General features: G+C 39.5%; 1 protein-coding gene and 1 long non-coding RNA gene across 2 annotated transcripts in view; one reads left to right on the top strand and one right to left on the bottom strand.

The window, feature by feature from the left end:
* Positions 1-491: 491 nt before the first annotated feature.
* LOC132916746 (uncharacterized) lies at positions 492-4,713 on the bottom strand. The gene is made up of 4 exons (XR_009660182.1): positions 4,519-4,713; positions 2,949-3,142; positions 2,267-2,786; positions 492-2,145 (listed from the first exon to the last, which is right to left on the bottom strand). It is a non-coding gene; the product is annotated as an uncharacterized LOC132916746 (long non-coding RNA).
* Positions 4,714-4,845: 132 nt separating this feature from the next.
* The window catches only part of LOC132916697 (LIM/homeobox protein Lhx9), a 474,804-nt gene continuing 460,031 nt past the window's right edge, over positions 4,846-19,618 (top strand). Inside the window, exon 1 of the mRNA XM_060976939.1 lies at positions 4,846-4,961. The gene's annotated coding sequence lies outside the window, so the exon portion shown is untranslated. The remainder of the gene's footprint in view (positions 4,962-19,618) is intronic.

The raw sequence follows: 19,618 nt of genomic DNA on the forward strand, positions 1-19,618 counted from the left end.
TGACTCGACTTCCTCGAAATTCAATTTTCGCCTGGTCGAAATATGCCTGGTCAAAAGCGACATACTCCTCCAGCTCGATATTGTTCTTGACGCTGATCGTCAAGATCGATATCCGCTGTGTCGTCACAGTTTTTGCACTGACGCTTTGCGGCGTGTCTCACGATTGGTCGGAATCGCTTGAAAGCTGGACGAAATGACGACAGGTGATTCGAGAAGAATTTATTGGAAATAGGAACGGTTCATCGGTGTATGTTCTCAGGGTGGTGGGGATGAATTTATGAGGCAATGGTACGAGAAGCGATTTCTTGACGAAAGTAAGTCAAAAGTTTAAGCTTGATAGAGACCATTTTGTGGAAGGGTCCTATAAATGTTATCGCTTTGAACTTGACCATTAAAGATAGAAGCAAAATAGGAGTTCTGTAATACAAAGTTTTCTATTTATAATAAAAATAAAAGAAAATAGTTTTTAAGTCTCTGATTTTATTTATGCGATATCCATAAAGTTTATTAGACAATAGAATTTCCGTGATTTACTAGAAAAGTTTTATTCTATGGAACTTGTATTCTTATGAACGGATCTCTTTCTACAAGGGAGTTGAAATGGCCCTCGTTCTCTCCCCTGGGCCGAAGCTTAACGATCCCGAGTGCGTTCTTTTTCTAACGGTATCGCGGGACGGAGATGCGTGTTGAATGAGAGCGTAGCCGCGAATTGCGCACGGTGCATGCGAAGGTTTCATTAAGAGGAGCGTGCGACACGTAGCGTCGAAAAGAAAATTGCGAGTTGCGGGCCGCGTGCGAGGCTTTATTAAGCGCGCTTCATGCGCGATTTGCATTCGTCTGGGTCGCTGATAGATTTGAAATTCCCACGTAGAACGTGCCACGGTTATATAGGGTCGAGAATTCGAATCGGGACGAATACTCGGTGACGCCTAGCGGAATGTACCTACGTAACCATGCGTGATTGTGTCGATGAATGAAGCAGGTCGAACAGAGACCGAGAATAGAGATAAGGTACGTCGGGGGAATAGGTTGAAAGAGGAGAGGTAGTTGGTTGCGGTTCGAAAGGGTAGAGAGAAAGAGAGAGAGAGAGAGAGAGAGAGAGGGACGAAAGTGAGAGAGAACATAGATTTAAGAAGGGGGAAAATGAAGCAGTGCTGCATAGTCGAGAAAAAGAACGCGAAAATCAAACGAGTGAGAAGCGGTGACGGTGGAGCAGGGAAGAAAGTGCATGTAGGGCTTACATTCTTAAAAGGAATGGCTAGAGGCGAGAATGTATGAATTTCGACGGAAGTCGAGTTAAACGAGATGCACGATTTAACGGATGAAAAGAAAGTGGAAACATTAGATGGACGGAGGACCAGATAACGGGGCGAATGGAATCGCCAGAACCTCGAAGAGAAAAGCTTTTTTTGAAAGAATTGAATAGAGGGAGCGAGATAAAGAATGTTAAATGGAAGGCAAAACATTCGATCCGCGAAGTGAGATTGAAGAGAGATGAGGCTACGACTGTGTATGTGTATGGAGCGAGCTATCGCATTAGGAAAGGTAAAGCGAATGAAATAGAAGATTACGTGTGTGGCGAGAGAGCCGGTCGAAAATTAGAGAGGGATACAGGGCGTGCAGAAGAAACGTGCGGCAAGAAACGTACGTCGAATTCGAACGTCGAATGAGGACTGAGTTTTCACCGAGTAGGAGGGAAAATCGTCCTGTGAAGTCGGTGCAAACGAGACGCAAGTTGAGAGCAACAGAGAGGCGAAGTTTGGTGATGAACGAGACGCACGGGTACCGGGGGGAGGGTGGCGGTGAATGAGGGTTGGAACGAGCGAGACACAGAGGCTGGGCTGGTAGATAGAGACGGCTAGAGAGAGGTCGTGGCGGTTTGAATGGGGCTAGTTTGAGATAGTTAGCGGGCCTTCAGAGGCACAATCGGCCGCGATTGGCGGGCCTACAATCACACGTCGCATTATATGTCCATCAGCGCAGCGGATCTTGCAAATACGTTAGCGCGTGAGCCAACGAGTTACCGTCCGCAAAAATCTTCAATTCAAACCGTCGTCGATGCGGATACGGGTTTCTGTGGTCAGAGACGAAGGATTCTTAGAAGCGTTGCAGTTCGCATCAGATGTCGGCTATTTTGGACGTGACCTGTTAGAAAAAATATGGAACTCGTGAACGTTGGAATTGTGAATAAAAAAAAAAAGATAAATTCGATACTAATTTAAATATAATAAAGAATTGAATGGAACGATTTTATGAATTATCCTACCCTCGATTTTTGTTCTATCTGTGTAATACCCACGTCGCAAATTTCCATTGTAAGGGAAGACAAATAGTAAGCGATATTAAGTGAAGGCGCATCTGCGATTAGACGCAGAAGCACCGAAGCAAATATTGTCTTTTCTAATCTGCTGTTCGAGTCGTACTATCTTAGAATTACCATGGGATAGGATCGAATTCTTAGAGAGTTAATTGGGTCCTGGCTAGGGATTTCGCGCGAAGATTCTCTGGATGCAAAGACAAACGAGAATGGTCATAACCCTTAGTCTTGTTTGCCCAAGAGTAGAGTTACATTCAAAGGATATACTCCGGAACTGTTATCCGATGATAAACGGGCCAGCTACGCCCACTATTAAAGCTTTTCCGAATAATTTATAACTTTGTATAATCTCTAACGTCTGACATGTATCAGATTACATGTATGACATCAAATTATGTCCGTTTCATGGAAAAATATACTTTTTGATTCTGCAACATTAGATCGCCACAAGACCTGTAGTTCTTCGTTTCTGAAATCAAGAAAGAACAAACAGAATATGATCAGAGAATATTTCCATCGAATTCTATCTCAGTCATCGCGTATATGTACTTAGATAGTCGAACGTTGGGAAAGCTCCAAAGGTCTTCAATATAAATAGGCATGACTATTCGAAACCTCAAATCAAACGTACCTGGAGGAACAGCAGCAGACGACTGACGGAATAACTAATTTATCAATTCTTCGCTTCGGTTGGCTCCGATACCTATGGCTATATTTGCGAACTCGTGTAAACAGACCTCCGAACTCCCAGAGCATGTTGTCGCGTCGTCGTCGTTGTATTTGGCTACGGGAGATCTCCAGAAAGCTTAGGATTCCGATGTTATCCTGTTGAATTACGTATATTTGTATTTATTCGATAAAATTTTTTACAACGCGTTATTTTATAAATCATATTGTATCGTATTAAAAAGAAAGGTATGATATTATATTTTTAAACGAGCTAAAATCGTTACAATATTTAAAAGAGAATAGCACCAAAGTAGGATCATTAACAAAAAAAAAAAAAAAAAAAAAAAAAAGAAAAAACAAGAAAGAAAAAGGCGGCTAATTACAAGTTCGGATTATTGTTATTACTATTGTGCTCATGGATTTAAATTTCCACGTTTTCGATGAAAAATATTTTTAATGCTAGAAAAAACAGGGTTTTAAGAAACACCACTCGAGGCAAAAAGCGTAAAACAAGCGTGCACCGTGTAATGCGGAACAAGGGACGGGAAATCGGTTTATCCCAAAAAATGGGCAGCGCAGTAATGATGCCAATTAATGCAGATCGAGTAGCGCCGTCATGGATTGTGGCGGGCTTGTGTTCCGAAATATTGTTCGCGATACGGCGAGATTGTTAGAATAAAAATTTCGCGCGCAAACGTGACGTATTAGCTGGACGAGCGAGGCATAAAGGCGTATAATTACCAGTAGGACGTTCGATAAATTGTAACGAAGATAGAGTGACACACTCGTGAAAGGAGCGTGTTTAAAGGGAGCCGTTTCGCTAATTGAAGAAAATTGCACACACGAAAAGGCTTTTAATTAAATTGACCGATTCAGCGAACGAGTTGTATTTATCTACCGTTTTATCGAAATTAAAAAGAATTGGTATTGTCAAGAGAGCCTATTTACAATTGTCAATGCTACTTGTTACTTTTTTTTTTTTTTTTTTTTTCGAATATGTATGACGAACGAATCGATCAAATTCCTTTGTACCGTAATTTATTTAAAGAAATTAAATGAAAAATTGATCTTTTTTTCAGTTATCCCGTAGTTTGACGTTTTGTATAAAATTCAAGTTGTTGCTCGTAGTAACGGTTACGACTTATTAAGGGAGTTTTCGCATTTACGCTGTCGAATAGGTACAAACGTGTGCGCGACGTGTTGAAAATTATAATTCCCCTGCGTATACTTTACAGTGTTGCCCGTACGAATTTTAAAAGGTCTCGATGTTCAATTTAAAATTTTTTAACACGTAACACGCGAACAGTGTTGCGCGTGACTATTATTAATAGGGGTAGGAAAAAATCCAATCGAATCGAGTGCGGTTGTAGCGGCGATTTTATCGTTCGTCAAGATGAAATTTATAACAGCCGTTGCGCTTAATTTGTTTCGAGTGATCGAATGGCGTTCGAATTTTTTTTCCTACGTGCAATTGTTCTATTTTTGGCGTGACCGTTTAGTAAATTTTTCCACAATCGTATATATTTACTTACCGTTTATATGTTTCCGTGTGTGTATTCGTCCGTTTCATTTCACTAACGATGATTGATGCTGCTCGTTTATTAGCACACAATAATCCGATGATAAAAAAGAGTTTCCAATAAGACACGTGAATTTATCCATTAACCTCTAATGACGCGAATTTATCTACCAACCATGGGAATCGAGCGTGGAATCGAGTTAACGATGTCTCGCATCTACGCTTCTATTCGTTAGTTGCGTGACGTCATGATGCAAAAAGGCGGTAACTGTGGAATCAGGCGTTCGGTGTGTACATTTTTTCGTACCGCGATGTTTGGATCGTTTTGTTGCTATTTTTATTGAAATTCTTTCAAACAACTGGATAAATGTGTGTTCCTTAAAGTGTGAGACGTGTAAATGAAGCAGAAATATGGATGGATGATATATTCAATAATGAAAGATGAATTGCAGTTAGGTAAGTACGATTCCAACCTTACAATTTCATACGAAATGACACTATGCATATTGGTATCTAAATATACGCTCATTATGAAATTAATAAGTATCAATTCAATAAGGATCGACATTATAATATCATGACACTCAATAGATAACCTGAATGTCTATTAAATAAATATAATTAATTTTGCTATGTCATTGTCTATTCGATATATTGTAGAAAGGTTAGGCTATGATTACAATAGGCACACGAGGGATCGTCCAGAAAATAATACTCGTTTTGAAATAACAGCAATACAAATACGTTTTAAAAAGATTTCTCTATTTATATTTATAACTTTAGTATATATACTAAGTTATTTTTCAATATAACCGCCAGCTCTATTTGAACACTTATCGTAACGTTATATGAGTTTTTGTATATCGTCATACACTTCTGCTGCCAATTCACATAACCATTGTCTTACGCAGTCTTTTAAATTATCGCTTCTTGTGAAGCATTATCGACCAAACAATCGTTTAAGTTTTGCAAAAAACTGCAATGAACATCATTTGCAGTAAAATTGCAGACACGTTCTTGAGCTCCTTTGTAGTAAGAGACGGACGACCTGAATGTTCGCCATCACGTACAGTTTATCTGTCCCTATTGAATTCCCATATCCACGATCTTACCATCAATTCATTCATAACTCTACTACCTACTTTAATTGCTATTTAATTTATTTAATTTAATAATTTACCTAATTTAATTCAACAAAACCCTCCATTAACTGCTGTAATTCGGTGGTGACTTTCTTTTGGAAGAATTTTTTCAGCATTCGAAATTCACATTATCATTCCAAACGTATGATATAACGACAATATTAAATATTTAAACACAAAATTTTGTGTGGTTTATGTCGATACATGAACGAAGCTAAACAACCTCCTATAAGTACATTCTACCGTTTTATGTGACTTCTATATATAAACGGGTAGTTCTTTCTGGACGACCCTCGTATATTTGATTGTTCTGACGTATTCGTCAGAACGACAATTTGTCACAACACGGATCCACCGTAACCACAGGTTTCTTAGACGTGAAGTATAGAGGGTGCATTATTCAAAAGACAAGTTAAGGTTTTACGAAGGAAATAATTTTCAGCTATTTGAAATAACTGTTTGAAATGTTAATCGAAACATGACACATAAAAACGAATTGAAACAATAAACTCGATATCTTGTGTGTTGATACAAAGCACAGGTGGTTAAACGCACATGAAAGTAAGGCATTGTTTCGAGAAATGTGTACCATGCAATCGAAGAATCAGATAACCGTGGTTCCTTTTTTTTTTTTTATATAAAGCTGTTGACGTTTATTTATCGGTTAAATATTAATCCCTTCTATATTTGACATTTCCATCTTGTAAACGATCGTTTTTATTGGTCGTACATATTGCCAATTTCAGGGTTAATTTATATATGATTTCGGTTTGAAACGTCCATTGTAAACAACCACAGACGTAATTAGGACGGTTATACGACTGAAAACGTGTATTTTGTTGATATTTAATTTACGCTAGGTCGATCAAACGAGCGCGTTATATCCATGAATTTTGACTTCATACGCCAGGCGAGAAGGAAACGCCCCGAACCTGAAATCCAATTGCGTGTTTTTCATTTCCAAGACAATTGATGAATCAATTATTTTATCGATTACTTGTTCCATTCATTTCGTTTAAATTATCACTAGATCTTTTTTCTTTAAATTCTTTTTATTTATTTTTAACATATTAAAATTAATGATTCAAAATTCACTGTAATAAAAATTAAATAATAATAAAAAAATATTAAAAAAAACTATTCCAATTATTTAAATATATGAGTCGTTGAATTTAAACCACGACCTAGCGTGTGAGATCGCGAATGATATTCCCCTAATAGAATCTTCTTTCGAATTGAATTCTCCAATTACTCAAACCGTTAATTCACGTATTTCAACACATATCTTTGCAATCGTGGTTGCAACATTATCATTTCCTACGTTCGTTGGAAACTTTCACGTTTTCATTCGACGTAATCCCTCAACACGCGCCTCGGTGATCGGTAAAAAGAATCATGGACGAGGCAATTAATCACAATAAACGTCATAATTACTTAACGCGTGACGCAATAAAGATGGCTCGTCGTTGGCAAAGCAAGAGGCTGACAAAAGGTTAGGCGGTTTGAAAAGACGCGGCCAGGTGACTTGGCGGTAATTTTTTAACCCGCGCCGAGTCCTCGGGGATCCAGGACACAGAGGTTCGCGTCATATCGAGATTACGCGAGGAAACGCTGCCTATCAAGCATCCACCAATCTCCGGCCGCGAGTTTCAATGAAGGTCCACTGGGATGCCGTGACTTCGTGTCGAACATAATGACACTGAATATTTTTCCCTGGCATGTGGATTGTCCTAGGAATCCACGTGTCACCCTTCCAACAAAAACATTCAGTTTCGTCGGTCTGTTTGTTTTATTCCCTCTTTTCACGGGTTTAAATACACGTCGACGATAATGCAATGCATTCTATGAATTTCGTGATTGGTAGAGATGTTCGTTAATTTTCCGTGTTTTGTTAGTTTTTTAGAGTGAAGTGGTGCATTTAGTTAGACGCCAGGGAATATGGATTTGCAAATGAACGTTTGAAATTTACGGAATCGAGAATTGGAACACGGAATTCAATATCGGGGATTTTTCTTGAAATGTATTTAATGGCAGGATTTATGGGGGAAGAAGATCGATCAATTCGTCATATTTATGAAAATTTATACCTTTATAGACACTATCAGAAAGATTGGATCTAAACAGAAAGCTGGTTTGCTTATTAAATATTATAACAGATATTCTATATTGATTATTTTAATATTTTACGTTATAAAACACATATGTTGAAATACGCGCGGTAAATATTAGAACGTGTTCTAATACTTCTGGTCGGTTGCGTACATCCCATGCACTTTTGCATTTTTAAATTTCTCAAAAATATCTAAAAATCCCCACTATATATAGTTATATTACTATTTCATGAAACTAACACAATAACTTACTAACAATTTTATACCTAGAAAAATCATCTCTTCTTACAATCCATTTTCTCATTAAAACCGCAATAAAAAAGCTTACAGAATAATGTTAACTATGTATTTCAAGATATAAGCAATTCGTCTCTTATTCTCACTAAAGCGAACAATCGGTATCAATTAATCTTACAATTATTCGCGTAGTCCAATAAAATAAACGAGCGAGGAATATCATTACAAGGATCAAACGGCATCCCCGTGTACAAGCGTCTAACTAGGGTCTGCTTTGTTAGGAGAAAGCAACGAGACTCCTCTTACTGAGAATGTCTGCGTAGATTCGTGCTGGTGGTTGTAGCCACGGTCGTGGTCGTGGTCGTGGTCGGTAATATTTCACGGTAACGGTATTTAGCGGAACCGTCGCGACTGTCATCCGCGATGAAACGGTGGAGGCAGGGAAGACATTAAGCGTAATGAATTACTAGCCGGGAGGAGTAATGTGTCTTAATTACGGACCCGCGGCACAATAATTATGTAATTAGGCATTGTTTGCCGACCAGCCCCTAATCACAATCCCGATGTCGCAGCCTCGTCACGGCTCGAGGTGCTGCACCGCGTTATCGACCGGCTCCGTTCCAACGTCGTTCGTCCGCGTCTAGACGCCGACGCTCGCCTCCTGTGTGACCGGCTTTGTACGACCACCTTACTCCCCTAACGAACTTCATCGATAAACGACTAGAACATTCTTATTGATTTACTTCTTTTTTTTTCTTTTTTATACAATTTTGTATTATACATTGAATGTTATATGTTGGAAGATATTCTGTGGGATAAGGAGCGTGTGGTAATTTGTATTTAGGGTGGTAACTTCTTTAACGATGTGCTTATTAATTTGTTAATTGGATCATAGATCACCCAAAAAAATCTATATTCATGGTATTAAAAGTTGGTACAGATAGATCAATTTTAGTTAGATTGATTTTAATCCTTGGAAATTTAAGTATAATATAATTTATTAGTAACAAAAATGAAACTTTATATTGAAAACGGTATATTGAAAAATTGAACGAAGATCTATAAATAATAAAATCACTTTGTCCAAGAAATTAGGAATTCGCGTGACGAGTTAATTCGTCTTCTTCGGTTTTCATTAATATTTTTTAAAAAATAATATTTATAAATATATAAGCAAGACTGTATAGAGAATATATAGAAAATATATTGGATATATGGCTATTGTATCTTTGTACATCGTAAAGTATTAGCTACATATAGGACAAAATGATGTGGCAATACATTTTATCTTAAATACCACGACACAGTTAATGAACGTAAAATCACGCGATTGCAGATATTTATTAAACTATTTCTAGTATAAATACGGTGATATTGGAATTTTCGATTCTTATCGCCTTATGTTGGCATAGTAATTATAAAAGGTGAAAAATGCTACGAGTTTTAATACCAAGTCGTTGAGAGACATGTAGTAATATCCGGGCTTTTTTAGATTCTCGCGATACGATACACGTTAATTATACGCCTATTCCTTCCTTTTCGCCTACGCTTGTCAGAACCGCGTTCGCCGTGGTTAGGAACGATTATGTCGAGTTCAGCTGTCCTTTCCCCTTTGTCAACATAGCGCCTTCAGATTCAGCCAGTCTGCACAAGTCATCTCTTGGATTGCTATCATAACCAACGTTTAACCAACTACAATTGTTCTTTGTTTTACCACCGTAATCGATTAGAATGAATCGAAACGAATAATTTCCTAGAATGATATCTTTTGATAAGTAAATTTAGTACCCAGATTTCATCAACCTGTTCAGTCGTCGCTCTTAGGCATAATAATATACATGTATAAATTTCTGTATAGATTGTATTTATACTTCAAAAAATAAAACTAACGTAGGTGGAGAACACGATAAGTTAAACTTCTTTTGTAGAAGAACGATTTTAAAAATTCAATATGTTGTCAATCAATTCCACTTCAATATTATTTCCTCGTGTAATTTCCGACTGAAATGTGTTTTTGTATTAACGTAATAACTAAACTGAAATTATCTATTTTTTTGTAAATTACTTAATTTATTGTACTTCTATAGTGCAGTCTTCGAGTTTTAATTCCGTGATTAGAAGTTTCTGATTACAAAACGACTGGATCAATAGGTTAAATCTCTCTCTGGTAATTAAATAATGGAATATAATAAAATTATAGAGCACAATGTAATTGCCAAAATATTCAATCGAACTTTTTTAAATCTTTCGTCGATGCAGTCACACAGCATCCATCGACACTTCCGGCGCACAGAGGCCAGGGTGATCACGATGCATTAATATTTATGCGCGAAATCAAATCCGTAAGCCGTGAGGTCTCGACCTGGTGGAAACGTAAGCACAGGAATCGAGTCACCTAAAACGCAAGACAAACACGATGGTATGTCATGGGCTTCGCAGATTTCCTGCAGGTATTTGGGATACCTTCTCCCCCGTCGTCGTCGTTCTCCTCTTCATCGTCTACAGTGCAAACCGTTCCATTCCAAAATTTACATCGTTCGTCGTACTCGCGCTTCCCAACTTGGTGTCGTCGGATTTAGAACAGTCGGATTAAATTTTCGGCTTTGTATCGAGCGGTGCGTAAGGCGCGTGCAAAATACCGTGTTTGCCTATCCGTGAAATAACACCAGTTTAGCGGTGATATCCGCTTAGCCGTCGAAATCTTCGAAATCGATGAAAATAAACGATGTTTCTACTGGGTTGTTCATAAAGTTCGTCGAGAAATTTGGGGAAAAATTTGAAGATATCGTATCTTTATAGAGTTATCAGATCGTTAAACAATATATGCAGCTTATCTTCCGGTAATATTTTGTCATTTGTCGAGTAGCATAATGATCGCTTTTCCCAAAAAATTATTTTAGCGATGAATTGAAGTATTGTAGCCTTTTTCAGGTTTGTAAATTATACAACTTTTTATTATAAAAAATGCTTTGCAAAAATTGGAAATCTTGATGGAAACTTTCTCAATAAATGTATTTTCAGAATTTCTCAGACGACATTTATATACGTAGATATCAAGTGGTAATATGTACGTTATAGCAGAATATATTGCTGCTTTTCGAACCACTCGATACTAGAACATCCACGAGATATGACTATCTTCTTTAATAAATCGAACGACGGTTACAGTGTCTCATTGTTTCTTTAAATAATAATCGACGATGAGAAAACTGTTTAAGTTACTTGGTACTTCGATCGCGTAATAGACTTGCGTAATGAAGAATGAAAATAAGAAAGATAGCTATAAATCGTATCGTTCGAAGAAAACAAAAGAAAGAAAGATTTGTAGGGAAAATTTAGCGGAACGATAGTTAAATGAGGGACATTCTGTTTTCTAATTTATTTCCTTATCTCATTTGGTATAAACCGAGGCCTACACGCTCAATTATTCCTCTTGGAATAACCGCGTAAACTGGTTTGCAGAGTTAAGGCTACAGGAGAGGCAGCCTGTACAAACCAGTTTGTGCAGTTCAGTACGCACGGGCAACACGGCGTATTTAGACGGTTCTACATGCTCGGCCTAATCCGTACAAACCAGTTTGCGCAGTTAAATACGCGCGAGCAACACGCTCCAAATTCTTGATTATGTTTTCCAACAATGCCGCTGTACTTTTGATATACCATCAACTTTAATGGCATCCAAGAAGAACGGAACTTTCTTTCTTGCGTCAGGAGTACAATATAGTTCAAACTAATCCCGTTAACGTCATAAGATGATTTTATAGTAAAATCGTTCAGGAGATATAAATGGTAAACGTAGAAGGTATTAGTACACTTTAAGATAAAATTTCTACTTGAAATACGTAATACGAGCATTCTACATTGTCGCGAATAAATCAACCATGAATTTCGGAGCCATTAATCCCGAAAAGAGCTTATTGCAGTTCGAGATCGAACTTTTACATCGGCCTCCTTATGGCTGATTCATGAAGTCCGTTACTACTGCCATGAATCTATTACGATTGGCTGTTATTCAAACGGCGCGGCGGCTGGACATTCGAACGGCAACAAAAGATCATCCACGAGCCTTACATGGTCGTTATGTTCGATCTATTCCTAATGGTCTCGGCCTTCACGGTTCTTGACCCTGTTCGCTATCATAAATCGCTCCAACATTGGCGAATAATCGATGACATAGAATCGGCGGTTGTAGGGCGTTCGAATAGTCATAGAGAGATGTATGTACACGCGTTTCACGTGAAAGCCAACGAATTAATCTTGAACGAACGAGTTTCTCGAATTTTTCTTCCTAAAATCGTCTAAGCTGATGGAGTGCTACGACTTAAAATTATCGTAGCAGACATTTTCGTCGAGTAATCGATGTTCAATAACCTGTTTACTCGAGCATTGCGATAATTTACCGAATATCAGCGAACGTATCGAATATGCTGTATGGAACGCGAATTCTCGATGACATCTTCATTTTCTTGATACCTCGACGACTTTATCGTTCTTCCGGAAGGGATAGAGAACGGTACGACAAACAGGCTTCGTCGGGACTTGTCGCGAACGCGAAATAGATGGCACGCTGCCATCGCGGAATGATACAATGGCACGGAATTATTCATAATTTTCGCAAGTTGGTTTAATAAACTTAAAGCGAAGGTGGGCATTCATCAGGACGCAGTGAGGAGCGTAGCTCGAAGGAAGGAAGGAAGGAAGGGGTTATAAATACGTCGCGAAGACACTCTTTAGCCGACGGAGAAGGAAGAATGAAGAAGATAGGGGGAACGGGTTAGTTACATACACTTCTCTGAGTCCTGATTTGCATGTCTAAAGCTTAAGTTTAACATCCACGGAGTGTCGTGGTCTCTGGCGGGAACAGCTCATTTAAACGTAAAAAGGAAAAGAATGTAGAGAGAAAGAAAAGAAAAGTCGAACGTTTTACGCTTATGGCGATAGAATGCTTTCGGCTATACCTGAACGATTAGGGACATGCTAATAGAGGAATAGAGAAAAATTACCGAATTAAATATAAATGAAATAGTTTCGGGATCGGCATAGGAAAACTAATTAAAGTTATTCGTGAACTTTTGCATTCCGTAGAAAATAACCCCAAACTTTTAAAATTCTCTAGAAAGTAATTTTCTCGTAACGACCTAAATTAAAAATAATGGAGTCGATGATATAAAATTTGTTTCTTCAATTGGATAGCTTTGATAACTCGCAAAAGCTACTATCGATCTAGGCAATAAACTGTGATGTATGGTAATAAGAACCAGTTTAATCACGTGCATTTATACAGTTGCCATACTCGGTAAATGTTTACCATAGAAAATTCATTACAAGTTTGTACGGAACGTTCTTCTTTCTCCTGTTAATGCCCAGTTGTATCAGTTTCATTGAATATGCATAGTGGTGATCCAGGCTAAAGCGAAAATAGAGATTTCGTGGGATAAAGTGGTATTGATTTATGAAGGTTTCCAAGCATCTGTCAGACCGAAACAGGTATCGTGAATCGTAGGCTGCGGAATAGCCTGCGATATGAAAACGATTTTTTCACCTAGGTATATCCTACCTTTGTTTAGTCCTGATACCATTTCCATGATCGAACGTACGATTAAATCGCGCTCGTCATCGAACTATCCCATAAAACTACTTGTATAAATCTTCCTTTCTTTTTTTATAGAAAATCTAACAGATTAAAATCGACGCTGAAACCTTACAACATCTAACGTAACTTGCTCCGGTTCTTACACGTAACTCGGTTTAGAACGTAGGTAGATTACTTGATGAAACGAAATTCACTTCGTGGAACAACTCCGCAACTTCTGCATCGGATTCTGTCGGTGCAAATGGATGTTAGGGAGATCCGTCACTCTCTCACCGGGACTTTTATAACTTTTCTACTCTTCGAGTGGGCCAACTTTTGTTTCCATAATGTATTAACGAAAACGTTTTAACGCGATCGAAGACAGACACATCGAGATGTGTATCTTTCTGGATCGTCCCGTATATCGAGCACCCCTTTAAAAGTAGCCTCCGTCGAGTCGATTGGGGAGATAAAATTGAACGTGGCTGCCGCTATCCTGGTTAACCAAATGGTATAACGAAATTCAAATGGTATGCGATAAGGAAGTTGCTGGAATTCGAGCTATTAGTCTTTACGATGTGTAATAGTCTCGTAAGTGTATGCTACCGTGAGCGGAAAATCATATAACGTTCATAAATAAGGCAGTGTCATGGCTCGATGTAATGTAATGCAATAAATCTGTGCGTGGAGGAAGTGGAAGTGGAAGTGGAAGTGGAAGTGGAGGGGTGGAATAAATTCAGATTTGCCCAAGGCTTGGCGAAACTGGCCAAACGTAAGAATGCATGGCGTGGAACCGACACGCGGTGTAATATCATCGATGTAATTGTATGGAAATAAAAAGCACACCTTATCGTTTACATCTACGTGGGTCGAACTCGTGTCGAGGGTTTAACACAGGGCAAGGGGATGGGGAAGAACGAGAGGGAGGAAAGACAGGGTCAGAGTGGTGTTGGTGGAAGCCGATGTAACAGGACGAAGGTGGAGAAAGGGGGGCGCTAGGGATTTATGTCTCGAGTAATACTACTCTTAACCGTAGCTTATTATGGAAATTTCCTTAAATTGTCGGTTGCCTCCGCAGAGAACAATGCAAACAGAAAATGGATAATTATTGGACTGTAAATTGTGGCGGGCATTCGGTAATTTATGTTAATACCGATCGTAAAGTAAATTCCAGTGTAGCGTAAGTGATGCGCACGTGGTACTTTGTAAACCAGTGAAAGTACAAAGCCGTTCGACGAGCAGCGTTTTTAGAACGTTGTTTTGCTGGCAGAACCGTCCGACAGAGAGGTAAATCGCGGCCTTCCATTAGCTACCCGAAACGCAGCCAAGCTTTATCGCTTCGTTTACTGATCTAACGATGCGTTTCCATTATGACCGAAAATCTCCATAATTACGAACTATGTTCTTCATTTTTTTTAACAAGTACAATTATGCTCGAATACACAATCCTTTGTAAATATAATAATATGGATAATGGACGAAAGAATGTGCCACTTTAACCAACAAATATCGCTGGAACGTGCCCAGTTGGGGGGGAAAAAAAGTTGCACCGATTTTCACGAACGGCGTTTTTGACTTCCCTTTTTGCCCCGACCCGAGTATAGAAATTGTCGACGCGCGAATGAAGGACCTCTTCGCGGGGTGGACGCCGGGTTACGTCGATTTCAGCCGACAATCGCAATTATCCAGTAGATAACGATTCCCGGAGGGCCGCCGCTAATTAATATAACCGGCGACGATTCGTTCGCGATTGACAGGAAAATGCGCGGAGGCCGACATCGTGGCCACCGGCTGCTACCTCATGGCCACCGTTCGAGTTGGTTCGCCTGGTGCTGTTCGCTCATTCGTTCGTTCGTTCGTCGGTTCCGCTCGCGCTTCCATTCGTCCGCTTCTGTTCGCTCGCTTCCGTTCGCGCGCGTCGATCGTGTCGTGGCAGCCTGTCGGCGTAGAGGGAGTTCGTCACCGAGTACGCGGAAGCGGAGGGGTAACCGGGGGGCTCGCAATTTGTCAGGTGACAGCCGAGAGACTGGAATAAATGGACAATTACACAAATACAATGTTTGACGTCATTTCAATGACGCGAGAGACACCTGTGATTGATTGTTAATTGCCTCGGTTTGTTACCCCGACCGGCGGTGCTGGTCGGGGCAAGGGAGGGAGGAGGGTGGTGTTGCGGACGAGGATGGGGTGGCATGGCGGCAGGGGGTGGCTTGCCAGGAGGAGGTGAGAGAGGTAACACGGGATGGGCGCGAATAATTTAATTGAACCGATCGATGCGCGGCCTGTTTTCACCGCTTTTTCCGCTACTTTGCCGCATTCTTTTTATTCAAATCGAAACCCGTTCGTCTTTATTCGCGCGCAACCGACATCGCTTTCCGGCTCTATCGTTTCCATTATCGGTCCCGGACGGGAATACCGAGGGGTTTTTTTTTTCGATTCGTTAGATTTGCTTCCTAAGTGGTAACTAACTGAACGGCGCGTGGTCTTGATGTGTACCGTTGGATCGTTTCTCCGGTTCTTAATATTAACTTGCTGGTATCATAGCGTTGTACGTACGTCTTTATTTCTCTCGTTTTCTTTTTCCACTCTTAACGCGTTACGAGCACGGGAACGAGCGCGAGAAGAGGCGCGACCGACACTTCGGTGGACGTTCGGCTGAATGTTTCAAAGCGGCATAACTTGCTGGCTGAGGGGTGAATAATGGAGAGGCAATAAAGTGCGCGGGCAAGAGGTTAAAAGATACTCCGAAAATTGTATCTTCTGTCCCTTCTCGCTCTCGTTTCGAGATAGTAGTATATCGTATAAGCATAAACATACGCGTTCAGCCGGCCGATCGAAATACGGCGGCGTTCGTGAAACAAATGTTTAATTTCCGAAACTAAGTTATTCATATCCGCGTTTTCAATAGGAATGAAATTTATTAGCGGTGTCTTTGTTTGTTTCTCCGTAACTTTGTGTATATGAAAGTTTCGGTTATGTGTAATTACGAGGATACTAAATAAATTATACGGTTATTGTTTCTAACTCGGATTTTCAATGTAAAATGTACTCCCATCAAGCGTTATTATTGCCTCGTGCGCGTTCGACCATTCGGCAATCCATGGAATGATTGCATCGGTCCTCGAATGATTTAATCCGTCGATTTTGCTCGATCGATCAACCCTTATCCTTTTAGACTCTGGTTCTATGTCTGGGCTTGACATTCAATTCTACTTGACCTTTCCAATTTTTGATATATAACAAATATTTTCTTGTAGCATTATAACGTATTAGGTATATTATTACATTTTTTAAAATTGCGTAAAATTTGGAAATAGTTTATCGATTATGAACTAATAGAGTTAAACGTTGTCGGGATTGTAAAGGATTTGTAAATTCAAATACATTTAAAGAGAACCTACGAAAAATTTACTTTGCATTCGTCTCTTTTTTCCATCAACTTCGATACGTAGAATCGTAGTTTTTTGCTGGTATCGACCGTTAAGATTCGAGATACGAACGAATCCGGTAAATTAATTCGTCGGACGTATCCCATTAGAGCGCATATTCGCCGGACTAACTTCGTTAAGAATGCATCGACTTGCTCTATCGTTCGCATCAGAACCGTGCAGCTGCTCGTTTAAAACTGCCAAACACACGTTGCTGCCTGCCCCACGAGCTATCTTTTTTTTCACGTAGCGTTCATATCAGATACTTATAACCACGCAAATTAAAAGTTTTCATCGCGCAATGGAAACTTTTCCCGCCCTTCTACACAGCACGCACGCAACTTGTAGCACAACATTTCGATCGCAGTCTGCTTACTTCTACGGATTTTCGACTCACCTGTTTACCATTCCGTTTATTCACTCCGTTTATTCACTCCGTTTATACACTCTGTTTGCCAGAGATTTGCTTTTAATTATCAATCATTTGATAACACTATAGGATTTAATTCTATTCCAAAATATTTTCATTTCCCTGTGAATATTTTCACACGAGAAGTACCCATTAGAGACTGAAATTAATCAAATCGGGAAATTTCATGTTATAAATGCACGAATTGTAGCATCTTGTTCACTTCCACTCACAAATATGTGGCAAACACAGCAAATTTAAAAATCTCCTAGGAAATTATTAACATCTTTAATAATGGAAGACCCCACTGACCTCACTAAAGAAATAAAATAGTCAAACTCGAAGATATCCCGCTTAGCCATCCACATGCTATTTAGCAATAAAGTTAGAAAAATTTACCAAATGTCCAGCTGGACAAATTGTAAAGTACAAGTTAAATAATAATAATAAAAAAACCTTTAATAATTACTATTCCGTGAGAAACTTCAGGCTATGAAAAAGAGTTCATGTATTTAATGGTATAAGTAATATTAAGTAATGTTGTTATAAAATCAAATTCCCTCTCTCGGAGTCTAGATAAACTTCCTTAAGTCATGCACAATTTTCTTAATAAGATTTCAATCTAAAAAATGTCAGAGCCAATCTGTGATTTTGAATACATCCTACTCCGTAACTCCTGCAACATTGTTGCACGCTATGTATCATTATTTTCCATCAGTACAAAATTCTGGTCTGTTAATCGCTTTCTCTCCACTGCAACTCAATTTTCGCGTTTCGTATAAGATCATCAGCTGTCCTAACATCTATGAACGTACATTCAGTTTCCCATTAAAATGCATGTACAGATACACTGTGAACTATGTTTATTCGCCTCTCGACTAGAATTTCGACTCATACAACTGGCTCGCGGCACGTTATTACGCGTATAAGCGCAACGCTCGCGATCAGCCGGTGTTTGGAGCGTAAACGAGTGAGGATGAGTGTGGATGGCTAGCGGAAGGAGATACAGAGGGAAGCGTAGGCTCACGTACATCGCAGACTCCTAGGTACGCTGGCAAACATAGATAGTGCGTCAGCGTGTTAATGGAGCTATCAGTCAACATACACGTTTGAGCGACGTCTCAATCAAACAACGATGCACTCCTGACCTGCGCTATATCAACGGCTCTGTTTTCGTACTGTGCTCGATTCACCGTCGCGTCGGCCAGATTCTCTGTGCTACCTCTTACCTCATTATGTCCGGTGATTAGGCCTCCAACAGCCAGTTAATTAACGCTGGATTTCCTTAACTTTTAATTGTTCAATCTCCGCTTGAACAGAGAAGGAGGTAACGACCGCGATTCGAATACGTCGAATGAGATCCAACAGCCGTGGATAGTTCGCTTTTCGACGATTAAATCGAAATTCGAAGTTATATGTTGAATGGAGAATTTTCTTCTTTTTTAATTAGCGATTTCTTTTCAGCTTTCAGCTTTGGTTCTCATAGACCGCAAAAGCTATTGACCATTTAGCAGCGTTGGAACAGTAAACGTATGGTATAATATGTTTGATACGCATCTAAGAACATGTAGATATCGTACAAAGAAAAGAAGAAAATACATAGATTTCGTGGAAAGTAATATGTCAGATGGGAAATATGAGAATGGAAAGAAAGGATAGCAGTCTCAATTGATAGTCTTCTCAAACGTTGTGGGAGTTCCAGGTGTTTACAAATACATTTTAACGGACACAGAGCGATCATTGAGACGTACAGAACGAAAATCGACCTGTCCATCGTCGACGAGTATAGCTACGCGAAAAAGACGCGAGAGCGACCCCGGGGACAGGAGAAAATTAATTTTCCACTGTCTGTATTTTACAACAGACGCTGCACATCGGGAAATCCTATTTAATCGGTCGTATTTCGACGTCACCTTTATTATCCGATTTTATAAATCGCCGTAGAATATTCTCTGTAAAATTAATTAATATACACGTACAAGTAAGTGCAAGTCCTGTCTCGTGTATGTATATTCTTGATACGAGACAGGGGTGTGGCGAGAGGGAACCGATCCAGGTCCGTTTTAATCCGCCCCTCGACAATTTTCTTTCCACGTTTTCCGCCGATGATTTCGACCGGTCTGCCATCTATCCATGGAAAATTCTCTCTGTCTCTTCTGACAGAGAGGACATCCGTCCGGGGACGAGTTGTCCCGTATGCAAATTCGTTTTATT

Source organism: Bombus pascuorum, chromosome 1, assembly GCF_905332965.1.
Source record: "Bombus pascuorum chromosome 1, iyBomPasc1.1, whole genome shotgun sequence".
In the NCBI taxonomy this organism is placed as follows: Eukaryota; Metazoa; Arthropoda; class Insecta; order Hymenoptera; family Apidae; genus Bombus; species Bombus pascuorum.